Raw genomic sequence first — 14,753 nt, forward strand, 5'->3', positions numbered from 1 at the left:
GTTTCAACGTCAATAAGAAGGTCCAAGGGATACAGTAAACCTGAAGTGAAGCACCGGAATCTAAAACTGGACTCACAGGAGGGGTTAAAATATTAGAAAGTTATAGTGTCAGTCCTCTTGCACTTAAGTCGGCATTGTGCCTTTTGTATTAAATTCGGATGCAATTTCTGTGTTTCATCGTCAATAAGTAGGCCCACGGGATACAGTAAACCTGAAGTGAAGCATCGGAATCTAAAACTGGAATCACAGGAGAAGTTCAAATCTTAGAAAGTTAGAGTGTCAGTGCTATTGTACTTAAGTCGGCATTGTGCAGTTTGTATTAAATTCGGATGCAATTTCTGTGTTTCATCGTCAATAAGAAGGTCCAAGGGATACAGTTAACCTGAAGTAAAGCATCGGAATCTAAAACTGGCCTCACAAGAGTGGTTCTAATCATAGGAAGTTAGAGTGTCAGTCCTCTTGTACCTAAGTCGGCATTGTGCATTTTGTAATAAATTCGGATGCAATTTCTGTGTTTCATCGTCAATAAGAAGGTCCAAGTGGTACAGTACACCTGAAGTGAAACATCGGAATCTAAAACTGGACTCACAGGAGAGGTTCAAATCATAGCAACTTAGAGTGTCAGTACTCTTGTACTTAAGTCGGCATTGTGCCTTTTGATTTAAATTCGGATGCAATTTCTGTGTTTCATCGTCAATGAGAAGGTCCAAGGGATACAGTAAACCTGTAGTGAAGCATCGGCATCTAAGAATGGACTCACAGAAGAGGTTCAAATCATAGAAAGTTAGAGTGTCAGTCCTCTTGTACTTAAGTCGCCATTGTGCCTTTTGTATTAAATTCAGATGCAATTTCTGTGTTTCATCGTCAATAAGAAGATCCAAGGGATACAGTAAACCTGAAGTGAAGCATCGGAAACTAAAACTGGCCTCACAGGAGTGGTTCAAATCATAGAAATTTTGAGTGTCAGTCCCTTTGTACTTAAGTCGGCCTTGTGCCTTTTGTATTAAATTCGGATGCAATTTCTGTGTTTCATCGTCAATAAGAAGGCCCAAGGGATACAGTAAACCTGAAGTGAAGCATCGGAAACTAAAACTGGAATCACAGGAGAGGTTCAAATCATAGAAACTTAGAGAGTCAGTCATCTTGCACGTAAGCCGGCATTGTGCCTTTTGTATTAAATTCGGATGCAATTTCTGTGTTTCATCGTCAATAAGTAGGCCCACGGGATACAGTAAACCTGAAGTGAAGCATCGGAATCTAAAACTGGAATCACAGGAGAAGTTCAAATCTTAGAAAGTTAGAGTGTCAGTGCTATTGTACTTAAGTCGCCATTGTGCATTTTGTATTAAATTCGGAAGCAATTTCTGTGTTTTATCATCAATAAGAAGGTCCAAGGGATACAGTAAACCTGAAGTAAAGCATCGGAATCTAAAACTGGCCTCACAGGAGTGGTTCTAATCATAGGAAGTTAGAGTGTCAATCCTCTTGTACCTAATTCGGCATTGTGCATTTTGTATTAAATTCGGATGCAATTTCTGTGTTTCATCGTCAATAAGAAGGTCCAAGTGATACAGTACACCTGAAGTGAAACATCGGAATCTAAAACTGGACTCACAGGAGAGGTTCAAATCATAGCAACTTAGAGTGTCAGTCCTCTTGTACTTAAGTCGGCATTGTGCCTTTTGTATTAAATTCGGATGCAATTTCTGTGTTTCATCGTCAATGAAAAGTTCCAAGGGATACAGTAAACCTGTAGTGAAGCATCGGCATCTAAGAATGGACTCACAGGAGAGGTTCAATTCATAGAAAGTTAGAGTGTCAGTCCTCTTGTACTTAAGTCGCCATTGTGCCTTTTGTATTAAATTCGGTTGCAATTTCTGTGTTTCATCGTCAATAAGAAGATCCAAGGGATACAGTAAACCTGAAGTGAAGCATCGGAATCTAAAACTGGCCTCACAGGAGTGGTTCAAATCATAGAAATTTTGAGTGTCAGTCCCTTTGTACTTAAGTCGGCCTTGTGCCTTTTGTATTAAATTCGGATGCAATTTCTGTGTTTCATCGTCAATAAGAAGGCCCAAGGGATACAGTAAACCTGAAGTGAAGCATCGGAAACTAAAACTGGAATCACAGGAGAGGTTCAAATCATAGAAAGTTAGAGTGTCAGTCATCTTGCACGTAAGCCGGCATTGTGCCTTTTGTATTAAATTGGGATGCAATTTCTGTGTTACATCGTCAATAAGAAGGTCCAAGGGATACAGTTAACCTGAAATGAAGCATCGGAATCTGAAACTGGACTCACAGGAGAGGTTGAAATCATATACAGTTAGAGTGTCTGTCCTCTTGTACTTAAGTCGGCATTGTGCCTTTTGTATTAAATTCGGATGCAATTTCTGTGTTTCATCGTCAATAAGAAGGTCAAGGAAACAGTTAACCTGAAGTGAAGCATCGTAATCTACCACTGGACTCACAAGCGAGGTTCAAATCATAAAAAGTTAGAGTGTCAGTCCTCTTGTACTTAAGTCGGCATTGTGCCTTTTGTATTAAGTTCGGATGCAATTTCTGTGTTTCATCGTCAATAAGATCGTCCAAGGAATACAGTTAACCAGAAGTGAAGAAACGGAATCGAAAACTGGACTCCCAAGCGTGGTTAAAATCATAGAATGTTAGAGTGTCAGTCCCCTTGTGATTAAGTCGGCATTGTGCTTTTTGTATTAAATTCGGATGCGATTTCTGTGATTCATCGTCAATAAGAAGGCCCAAGGGATTCGGATGCGATTTCTGTGATTCATCGTCAATAAGAAGGCCCAAGGGATACAGTAAACCTGAAGTGAATCATCGGAATCTAAAACTGGAATCACAGGAGAGGTTCAAATCATAGAAAGTTAGAGTGTCAGTCCTCTTGTACTTAAGTCGGCATTGTGACTTTTGTCTTGAATTCGGATGCAATTTATGTGTTTCATCGTCAATAAGAAGGCCCAAGGGATACAGTAAACCTGAAGTGAAGCATAGGATTCTAAAACTGGAATAACAGGAGAAGTTCAAATCATAGAAAGTTAGAGTGTCAGTGCTTTTGTACTTAAGCCAACATTGTGCCTTTTGTATTTAATTCAGATGCAATTTCTGTGTTTCATCGTCAATAAGAAGGTCCAAGGGATACAGTAAACATTGAAGTGAAGCATCGGAATCTAAAACTGGACTCACAGGAGAGGTTCAAATCATAGAAAGTTAGAGTGTCAGTCATCTTGTACTTAAGCCGGCATTGTGCCTTTTGTTTTAAATTCGGATGCAATTTCTGTGTTTCATCGTCAACAAGAAGGTCCAAGGGAACCAGTAAACCTGAAGTAAAGCATCGGAATCAGAAACTGGACTCACAGGAGAGGTTCAAATCATAGAAAATTAGGGTGTCAGTCCTCTTGTACTTAAGTCGGCAATGTGCCTTTTGTATTAAATTCGTATGCAATTTCTGTGTTTCATCGTCAATAAGAAGGTACAAGTGATACAGTGAACTTAAAGTGAAGCATCGGAATATAAACTGGACTCACAGGAGAGGCTCAAATCATAGAAAGCTAGAGTGTAAGTCCTCTTGTACTTAAGTCGGCATTGTGCATTTTGCATTAAATTCGGATGCAATTTCTGTGTTTCATCGTCAATAAGAAGGTCCAAGGCATACAGTAAACCTAAAGTGAAACATCGGAATGTAAAACTGGACTCACAGGAGAGGTTCAAATCATAGCAACTTAGAGTGTCAGTCCTCTTGTACTTAAGTCGGCATTGTGCCTTTTGTATTAAATTCGGATTCAATTTCTGTGATTCATCGTGAATAAGAAGTTCCAAGGGATACAGTAAACCTGAAGTGAAGCATCGGAATCTAAAACTGGAATCACAGGAGAAGTTCAAATCTTAGAAAGTTAGAGTGTCAGTGCTCTTGTACTTAAGCCGGCATTGTGCCTTTTGTATTAAATTCGGTTGCAATTTCTGTTTTTCATCGTCAATAAGAAGGCCCAAGGGATACCTTAAACCTGAAGTGAAGCATCGGAATCTAAAACTGGCCTCACAGGAGTGGTTCTAATCATAGGAAGATAGAGTGTCAGTCCTCTTGTACCAAAGTCGGCATTGTGCATTTTGTATTAAATTCGGATGCAATTTCTGTGTTTCAGCATCAATAAGAACGCCCATGGGATACAGTAAACCTGAAGTGAAGCATCGGAATCTAAAACTGGAATCACAGGAGAGGTTCAAATCATAGAAAGTTAGAGTGTCAATCCACTTGTACTTAAGTCGGCATTGTGCCTTTTGCATTAAATTCGGATGAAATTTCTGTGTTCCATCGTCAATAAGAAGGTCCAAGGAATACAGTAAACCTGAAGTGAAGCATCGGAATCTAAATCTGGCCTTAGAGGAGTGGTTCAAATCATAGAAAGTTAGAGTGTCAGTCCTCTCGTACTTAAGTCGGCATTGTGCATTTTGTATTGAATTCGTATGCAATTTCGGTGTTTCATCGTCACTAAGAAGGTCCAAGGGATACAGTAAACCTGAAGTGAAACATCGGAATGTAAAACTGGACTCACAGGAGAGGTTCAAATCATAGCAACTTAGAGTGTCAGTCCTCTTGTACTTAAGTCGGCATTGTGCCTTTTGTATTAAATTCGGATTCAATTTCTGTGTTTCATCGTGAATAAGAAGTTCCAAGGGATACAGCAAATCTGAAGTGAAGCATCGGAATCTAAAACTGGACTCACAGGAGAGGTTCAAATCATAGAAAGTTAGAGTGTCAGTCCTCTTGTACTTAATTCGGCATTGTGCATTTTGTATTAAATTCGGATGCAATTTCTGTGTTTCATCGTCAATAAGACAGTCCAAGGGATACAGTTAACTTGAAGTGAAGCATCGGAATCTAAAACTGGAATCACAGGAGAGGTTCAAATCATAGGAAGTTAGAGTGTCAGTCCTCGTGTACTTAAGTCGGCATTGTGCCTTTTGCACTAAATTCGGATGCAATTTCTGTGTTTCATCGTCAATATGAAGGTCCAAGTGATACAGTAAACTTGAAGTGAAGCATCGGAATATAAACTGGACTCACAGGAGAGGCTCAAATCATAGAAAGCTAGAGTGTAAGTCGTCTTGTACTTAAGTCGGCATTGTGCATTTTGTATTAAATTCGGATGCAATTTCTGTGTTTCATCGTCAATAAGAAGGTCCAAGGGATACAGTAAACCTGAAGTAAAGCATCGGAATCTAAAACTGGACTCACAGGAGAGGTTCAAATCATAGAAAGTTAGAGTGTCAGTCCTCTTGTACTTAAGTCGGCATTGTGACTTTTGTCTTAAATTCGGATGCAATTTATGTGTTTCATCGTCAATAAGAAGGCCCAAGGGATACAGTAAACCTGAAGTGAAGCATCGGAATCTAAAACTGGACTCACAGGACAGGTTCAAATCATAGAAAGTTAGAGTGTCAGTCCTCTTGTACTTAAGTCGGCATTGTGACTTTTGTCTTGAATTCGGATGCAATTTATGTGTTTCATCGTCAATAAGAAGGCCCAAGGGATACAGTAAACCTGAAGTGAAGCATAGGATTCTAAAACTGGAATAACAGGAGAAGTTCAAATCATAGAAAGTTAGAGTGTCAGTGCTTTTGTACTTAAGCCAACATTGTGCCTTTTGTATTTAATTCAGATGCAATTTCTGTGTTTCATCGTCAATAAGAAGGTCCAAGGGATACAGTAAACATTGAAGTGAAGCATCGGAATCTAAAACTGGACTCACAGGAGAGGTTCAAATCATAGAAAGTTAGAGTGTCAGTCATCTTGTACTTAAGCCGGCATTGTGCCTTTTGTTTTAAATTCGGATGCAATTTCTGTGTTTCATCGTCAACAAGAAGGTCCAAGGGAACCAGTAAACCTGAAGTAAAGCATCGGAATCAGAAACTGGACTCACAGGAGAGGTTCAAATCATAGAAAATTAGGGTGTCAGTCCTCTTGTACTTAAGTCGGCAATGTGCCTTTTGTATTAAATTCGTATGCAATTTCTGTGTTTCATCGTCAATAAGAAGGTACAAGTGATACAGTGAACTTAAAGTGAAGCATCGGAATATAAACTGGACTCACAGGAGAGGCTCAAATCATAGAAAGCTAGAGTGTAAGTCCTCTTGTACTTAAGTCGGCATTGTGCATTTTGCATTAAATTCGGATGCAATTTCTGTGTTTCATCGTCAATAAGAAGGTCCAAGGCATACAGTAAACCTAAAGTGAAACATCGGAATGTAAAACTGGACTCACAGGAGAGGTTCAAATCATAGCAACTTAGAGTGTCAGTCCTCTTGTACTTAAGTCGGCATTGTGCCTTTTGTATTAAATTCGGATTCAATTTCTGTGATTCATCGTGAATAAGAAGTTCCAAGGGATACAGTAAACCTGAAGTGAAGCATCGGAATCTAAAACTGGAATCACAGGAGAAGTTCAAATCTTAGAAAGTTAGAGTGTCAGTGCTCTTGTACTTAAGCCGGCATTGTGCCTTTTGTATTAAATTCGGTTGCAATTTCTGTTTTTCATCGTCAATAAGAAGGCCCAAGGGATACCTTAAACCTGAAGTGAAGCATCGGAATCTAAAACTGGCCTCACAGGAGTGGTTCTAATCATAGGAAGATAGAGTGTCAGTCCTCTTGTACCAAAGTCGGCATTGTGCATTTTGTATTAAATTCGGATGCAATTTCTGTGTTTCAGCATCAATAAGAACGCCCATGGGATACAGTAAACCTGAAGTGAAGCATCGGAATCTAAAACTGGAATCACAGGAGAGGTTCAAATCATAGAAAGTTAGAGTGTCAATCCACTTGTACTTAAGTCGGCATTGTGCCTTTTGCATTAAATTCGGATGAAATTTCTGTGTTCCATCGTCAATAAGAAGGTCCAAGGAATACAGTAAACCTGAAGTGAAGCATCGGAATCTAAATCTGGCCTTAGAGGAGTGGTTCAAATCATAGAAAGTTAGAGTGTCAGTCCTCTCGTACTTAAGTCGGCATTGTGCATTTTGTATTGAATTCGTATGCAATTTCGGTGTTTCATCGTCACTAAGAAGGTCCAAGGGATACAGTAAACCTGAAGTGAAACATCGGAATGTAAAACTGGACTCACAGGAGAGGTTCAAATCATAGCAACTTAGAGTGTCAGTCCTCTTGTACTTAAGTCGGCATTGTGCCTTTTGTATTAAATTCGGATTCAATTTCTGTGTTTCATCGTGAATAAGAAGTTCCAAGGGATACAGCAAATCTGAAGTGAAGCATCGGAATCTAAAACTGGACTCACAGGAGAGGTTCAAATCATAGAAAGTTAGAGTGTCAGTCCTCTTGTACTTAATTCGGCATTGTGCATTTTGTATTAAATTCGGATGCAATTTCTGTGTTTCATCGTCAATAAGACAGTCCAAGGGATACAGTTAACTTGAAGTGAAGCATCGGAATCTAAAACTGGAATCACAGGAGAGGTTCAAATCATAGGAAGTTAGAGTGTCAGTCCTCGTGTACTTAAGTCGGCATTGTGCCTTTTGCACTAAATTCGGATGCAATTTCTGTGTTTCATCGTCAATATGAAGGTCCAAGTGATACAGTAAACTTGAAGTGAAGCATCGGAATATAAACTGGACTCACAGGAGAGGCTCAAATCATAGAAAGCTAGAGTGTAAGTCGTCTTGTACTTAAGTCGGCATTGTGCATTTTGTATTAAATTCGGATGCAATTTCTGTGTTTCATCGTCAATAAGAAGGTCCAAGGGATACAGTAAACCTGAAGTAAAGCATCGGAATCTAAAACTGGACTCACAGGAGAGGTTCAAATCATAGAAAGTTAGAGTGTCAGTCCTCTTGTACTTAAGTCGGCATTGTGACTTTTGTCTTAAATTCGGATGCAATTTATGTGTTTCATCGTCAATAAGAAGGCCCAAGGGATACAGTAAACCTGAAGTGAAGCATCGGAATCTAAAACTGGACTCACAGGAGAGGTTCAAATCATAGAAAGTTAGAGTGTCAGTCCTCTTGTACTTAAGTCGGCATTGTGCCTTTTGTATTAAATTCGTATGCAATTTCTGTGTTTCATCGTCAATAAGAACGTCCAAGGTATACAGTAATCCTGAAGTGAATCATCGGAATCTAAAACTGGACTCACAGGAGAGGTTCAAATCATAGAAAATTAGGGTGTCAGTCCTCTTGTACTTAAGTCGGCATTGTGCCTTTTGATTTAATTTCGGATGCAATTTCTGTGTTTCATCGTCAATAAGAAGGTCCAAGGGATACAGTGAACCTGAAGTGAAGCATCGTAATCTAAAACTGGCCTCACAGGAGTGGTTCTAATCATAGAAAGTTAGAGTGTCAGTCCTCTTGTACTTAAGTCGGCAATGTGCCTTTTGTATTAAATTCGTATGCAATTTCTGTGTTTCATCGTCAATAAGAAGGTCCAAGTGATACAGTAAACTTGAAGTGAAGCGTCGGAATATAAACTGGACTCACAGGAGAGGCTCAAATCATAGAAAGCTAGAGTGTAAGTCCTCTTGTACTAAAGTCGGCATTGTGCATTATGTAATAAATTCGGATGCAATTTCTGTGTTTCATCGTCAATAAAAAGGTCCAAGGGATACAGTAAACCTGAAGTAAAGCATCGGAATCTAAAACTGGACTCACAGGAGAGGTTCAAATCATAGAAAGTTAGAGTGTCAGTCCTCTTGTACTTCAGTCGGCATTGTGACTTTTGTCTTAAATTCGGATTCAATTTCTGTGTCTGATCGTCAATAAGAAGGCCCAAGGGATACAGTAAACCTGAAGTGAAGCATCGGAATCTAAAACCGGAATAACAGGAGAAGTTAAAATCATAGAAAATTAGAGTGTCAGTCCTCTTGTACTTAAGCCAGCATTGTGCCTTTTGTATTTAATTCGCATGCAATTTCTGTGTTTCATCGTCAATAAGAAGCTACAAGGGATACAGTAAACCTGAAGTGAAGCATCGGAATCTAAAACTGGACTCACCGGAGAGGTTCAAATCATAGAAAGTTAGAGTGTCAGTCCTCTTGTACTTAAGTCGACATTGTGCCTTTTGTATTAAATTCGTATGCAATTTCTGTGTTTCATCGTCAATAAGAAGGTCCAAGGGATACAGTAAACCTGAAGTGAAGCATAGGAATCTAAAACTGGACTCACAGGAGGGGTTAAAATCATAGAAAGTTAGAGTGTCAGTCCTCTTGCACCTAAGTCGGCATTGTGATTTTTGTATTAAATTCGGATGCACTTTCTGTGTTTCATCGTCAATAAGTAGGCCCACGGGATACAGTAAACCTGAAGTGAAGCATCGGAATCTAAATCTGGAATCACAGGAGAAGTTCAAATCTTAGAAAGTTAGAGTGTCAGTGCTCTTGTACTTAAGCCGGCATTGTGACTATTGTATTAAATTCGGATGCAATTTCTGTTTTTCATCGTCAATAAGAAGGTCCAAGGGATACAGTAAACCTGAAGTGAAGCATCGGAATCTAAAACTGGCCTCACAGGAGTGGTTCTAATCATAGGAAGTTTCAGTGTCAGTCCTCATGTACCTAAGTCGGCATTGTGCATTTTGTATTAAATTCGGATTGCAATTTCTGTGTTTCAGCATCAATAAGAAGGCCCAAGGGATACAGTAAACCTGAAATGAAGCATCGGAATCTAAAACTGGAATCACAGGAGAAGGTCAAATCATAGAAAGTTAGAGTGTCAACCCTCTTGTACTTAAGCCGGCATTGTGCCTTTTGTATTAAATTCAGATGCAATTTCTGTGTTTCATCGTCAATAAGAAGGTCCAAGGGATACAGTAAACCTGAAGTGAAGCATCGGAATCTAAAACTGGACTCACAGGAGAGGTTCAAATCATAGAAAGTTAGAGTATCAGTCCTCTTGTACTTCAGTCGGCATTGTGCCTTTTGCATTAAATTCGGATGAAATTTCTGTGTTTCATCGACAATAAGAATGTCCAAGGGATACAGTAAACCGGATGTGAAGCATCGGAATCTAAATCTGGCCTCAGAGAAGTGGGTCAAATCATAGAAAGTTAGAGTGTCAGTCCTCTTGTACTTAAGTCGGCATTGTGCATTTTGTATTAAATTCTTATGCAATTTCTGTGTTTCATCATCAATAAGAAGGTCCAAGGGATACAGTAAACCTGAAGTGAAACATCGGAATCTAAAACTGGACTCACAGGAGAGGTTCAAATCATAGCAACTTAGAGTGTCAGTCCTCTTGTACTTAAGTCAGCATTGTGCCTTTTGTATTATATTCGGATGCAATTTCTGTGTTTCATCGTCAAAGAGAATGTCCAAGGGATACAGTAAACCTGTAGTGAAGCATCGGCATCTAAGAATGGACTCACAGGAGAGGTTCAAATCATAGAAAGTTAGAGTGTCAGTCCTCTTGTACTTAAGTCGGCGTTGTGCATTTTGTATTAAATTCGGATGCAATTTCTGTGTTTCATCGTCAATAAGAAGGTCCAAGGGATACAGTTAACCTGAATTGAAGCATCGGAATCTAAAACTGGAATCACAGGAGAGGTTCAAATCATAGAATGTTAGAGTGTCAGTCCTGTTGTACTTAAGCCGGCATTGTGCCTTTTGTATTAAATTCGGATGCAATTTCTGTGTTTCATCGTCAATAAGAAGGTCCAAGGGATACAGTTAACCTGAAGTGAAGCATCGGAATCTAAAACTGGACTCCCAGGAGAGGTTCAAATCATAGAAAGTTAGAGTGTTAGTCCTCGTGTACTTAAGTCGGCATTGTGCCTTTTGCACTTAAGACGGTTGCTATATCTGAGTTTCATCGTCAATAAGAAGGGCCAAGGGATACAGTAAACCTGAAGTGAAGCATCGGAATTTAAATCTGGCCTCAGAGGAGTGGTTCAAATAATAGAAAGTTAGAGTGTCAGTCGTCTTGTACTTAAGTCGGCATTGTGCATTTTGTATTAAATTCGTATGCAATTTCTGTGTTTCATCGTCAATAAGAAGGTCGAAGTGATACAGTAAACCTGAAGTGAAACATCGGAGCTAAAACTGGACTCACAGGAGAGGTTCAAATCATAGCAACTTAGAGTGTCAGTCCTCTTGTACTTAAGTCGGCATTGTGCCTTTTGTATTGAATTCGGATGTAATTTCTGTGTTTCATCGTCAATAAGAAGGCCCAAGAGATACAGTAAACCTGAAGTGAAGCATCGGAAACTAAAACTGGAATCACAGGAGAGGTTCAAATCATAGAAAGTTAGAGTGTCAGTCATCTTGCACGTAAGCCGGCATTGTGCCTTTTGTATTAAATTCGGAAGCAATTTCTGTGTTACATCGTCAATAAGAAGGTCAAAGGGATACAGTTAACCTGAAGTGAAGCATCGGAATCTGAAACTGGACTCACAGGAGAGGTTGAAATCATAGAAAGTTAGAGTGTCTGTCCTCTTGTACTTAAGTCGGCATTGTGCCTTTTGTATTAAATTCGGATGCAATTTCTGTGTTTCATCGTCAATAAGATCGCCCAAGGAATACAGTTAACCAGAAGTGAAGAATCGGAATCGAAAACTGGACTCCCAAGCGTGGTTCAAATCATAGAATGTTAGAGTGTCAGTCCTCTTGTGTTTAAGTCGGCATTGTGAATTTTGTATTAAAAACGGATGCAATTTCTGTGCTTCATCGTCAATAAGAAAGTCCAAGGGATACAGTAAACCTGATGTGAAGCATCGGAATCTAAAACAGGACCCCCAGGATAGGATCAAATCATAGAAAATTAGAGTGTCAGTCCTCTTGTACTTAATTCGGCATTGTGCCTTTTGTATTAAATTCGGATGCAATTTCTGTGTTTCATCGTCAATAAAAAGGTCCAAGGGATACAGTAAACCTGAAGTGAATCGTCGGAATCTAAAACTGGAATCACAGGAGAGGTTCAAATCATAGAAAGTTATAGTGTCAGTCATCTTGTACTTAAGCCGGCATTGTGCCTATTGTATTAAATTCGGATGCAATTTCTGTGTTTCATCGTCAATAAGAAGGTCCAAGGGATACAGTTAACCTGTAGTGAAGCATCGGAATCAGAAACTGGACTCACAGGAGAGGTTCAAATCATAGAAAATTAGGGTGTCAGTCCTCTTGTACTTAAGTCGGCATTGTGTTTTTTGCATTAAATTCGGATGCAATTTCTGTGTTTCATCGTCAATAAGAAGGTCCAAGGGATACAGTAAACCTGAAGTGAAGCATCGGAATCTAAAACTGGACTCACAGGAGAGGTTCAAATCATAGAAAGTTAGAGTGTCAGTCCTCTTGTACTGAAGTCGGCATTGTGCCTTTTGTATTAAATTCGGATGCAATTTCTGAGTTTCATCGTCAATGAGAAGTACCAAGGGATACAGTAAACCTGAAGTGAAGCTTCGGAATCTAAAACTGGACTCACAGGAGATGTTCAAATCATAGAAAGTAAGAGTGTCAGTCCTCTTCTACTTAAGTCGCCATTGTGCCTTTTGTATGAAATTCGGATACAATTTCTGTGTTTCATCGTCAATAAGAAGATCCAAGGGATACAGTAAACCTGAAGTGAAGCATCGGAATCTAAAACTGGCCTCACAGGAGTGGTTCAAATCATAGAAAGTTAGAGTGTCAGTCCTCTTGTACTTAAGTCGGCATTGTGCCTTTTGTATTAAATTCGTATGCAATTTCTGTGTTTCATCGTAAATAAGAAGTTCCAAGGGATACAGCAAATCTGAAGTGAAGCATCGGAATCTAAAACTGGACTCACAGGAGAGGTTCAAATCATAGAAAGTTAGAGTGACAGTCCTCTTGTACTTAAGTCGGCATTGTGCATTTTGTATTAAATTCGGATGCAATTTCTGTGTTTTATCGCCAATAAGACGGTCCAAGGGATACAGTAAACCTGAAGTGAAGCTTCGGAATCTAAAACTGGACTCACAGGAGATGTTCAAATCATAGAAAGTAAGAGTGTCAGTCCTCTTCTACTTAAGTCGCCATTGTGCCTTTTGTATGAAATTCGGATACAATTTCTGTGTTTCATCGTCAATAAGAAGATCCAAGGGATACAGTAAACCTGAAGTGAAGCATCGGAATCTAAAACTGGCCTCACAGGAGTGGTTCAAATCATAGAAAGTTAGAGTGTCAGTCCTCTTGTACTTAAGTCGGCATTGTGCATTTTGTATTAAATTCTTATGCAATTTCTGTGTTTCATCATCAATAAGAAGGTCCAAGGGATACAGTAAACCTGAAGTGAAACATCGGAATCTAAAACTGGACTCACAGGAGAGGTTCAAATCATAGCAACTTATAGTGTCAGTCCTCTTGTACTTAAGTCAGCATTGTGCCTTTTGTATTAAATTCGGATGCAATTTCTGTGTTTCATCGTCAATGAGAAAGTCCAAGGGATACAGTTAACCTGAATTGAAGCATCGGAATCTAAAACTGGAATCACAGGAGAGGTTCAAGTCATAGAATGTTAGAGTGTCAGTCCTCTTGTACTTAAGTCGCCATTGTGCCTTATGTATTAAATTCGGATGCAATATCTGTGTTTCATTGTCAATCAGAAGATCCAAGGGATACAGTAAACCTGAAGTGAAGCATCGGAATCTAAAACTGGAATCACAGGAGTGGTTCAAATCATAGAAAGTTAGAGTGTCAGTCGTCTTGTACTTAAGTCGGCATTGTGCCTTTTGTATTAAATTCGTATGCAATTTCTGTGTTTCATCGTGAATAAGAAGTTCCAAGGGATACAGCAAATCTGAAGTGAAGCATCGGAATCTAAAACTGGACTCACAGGAGAGGTTCAAATCATAGAATGTTAGAGTGTTAGTCCTCTTGTACTTAAGTCGGCATTGTGCATTTTGTATTAAATTAGGATGCAATTTCTGTGTTTCATCGTCAATAAGAAGGTCCAAGGGATACAGTTAACCTGAATTGAAGCATCGGAATCTAAAACTGGAATCACAGGAGAGGTTCAAATCATAGAATGTTAGAGTGTCAGTCCTCTTGTACTTAAGCCGGCATTGTGCCTTTTGTATTAAATTCGGATGCAATTCCTGTGTTTCATCGTCAATAAGAAGGTCCAAGGGATACAGTTAACCTGAAGTGAAGCATCGGAATCTAAAACTGGACTCACAGGAGAGGTTCAAATCATAGAAAGTTAGAGTGTTAGTCCTCGTGTACTTAAGTCGGCATTGTGCCTTTTGCACTTAAGACGGATGCAATTTCTGTGTTTCATCGTCAATAAGAAGGGCCAAGGGATACAGTAAACCTGAAGTGAACCATCGGAATCTAAATCTGGCCTCAGAGGAGTGGTTCAAATCATAGAAAGTTAGAGTGTCAGTCCTCTTGTACTTAAGTCGGCATTGTGCATTTTGTATTAAATTCGTATGCAATTTCTGTGTTTCATCGTCAATAAGAAGGTCGAAGTGATACAGTAAACCTGAAGTGAAACATCGGAGCTAAAACTGGACTCACAGGAGAGGTTCAAATCATAGCAACTTAGAGTGTCAGTCCTCTTGTACTTAAGTCGGCATTGTGCCTTTTGTATTAAATTCGGATGCAATTTCTGTGTTACATCGTCAATAAGAAGGTCCAAGGGATACAGTTAACCTGAAGTGAAGCATCGGAATCTGAAACAGGACTCACAGGAGAGGTTGAAATCATAGAAAGTTAGAGTGTCTGTCCTCTTGTACTTAAGTCGGCATTGTGCATTTTGTATTAAATTCGGATGCAATTTCTGTGTTTC

The sequence above is a fragment of the Schistocerca serialis genome, chromosome 3 (genome assembly GCF_023864345.2).
Source record: "Schistocerca serialis cubense isolate TAMUIC-IGC-003099 chromosome 3, iqSchSeri2.2, whole genome shotgun sequence".
Taxonomy (NCBI): Eukaryota; Metazoa; Arthropoda; class Insecta; order Orthoptera; family Acrididae; genus Schistocerca; species Schistocerca serialis.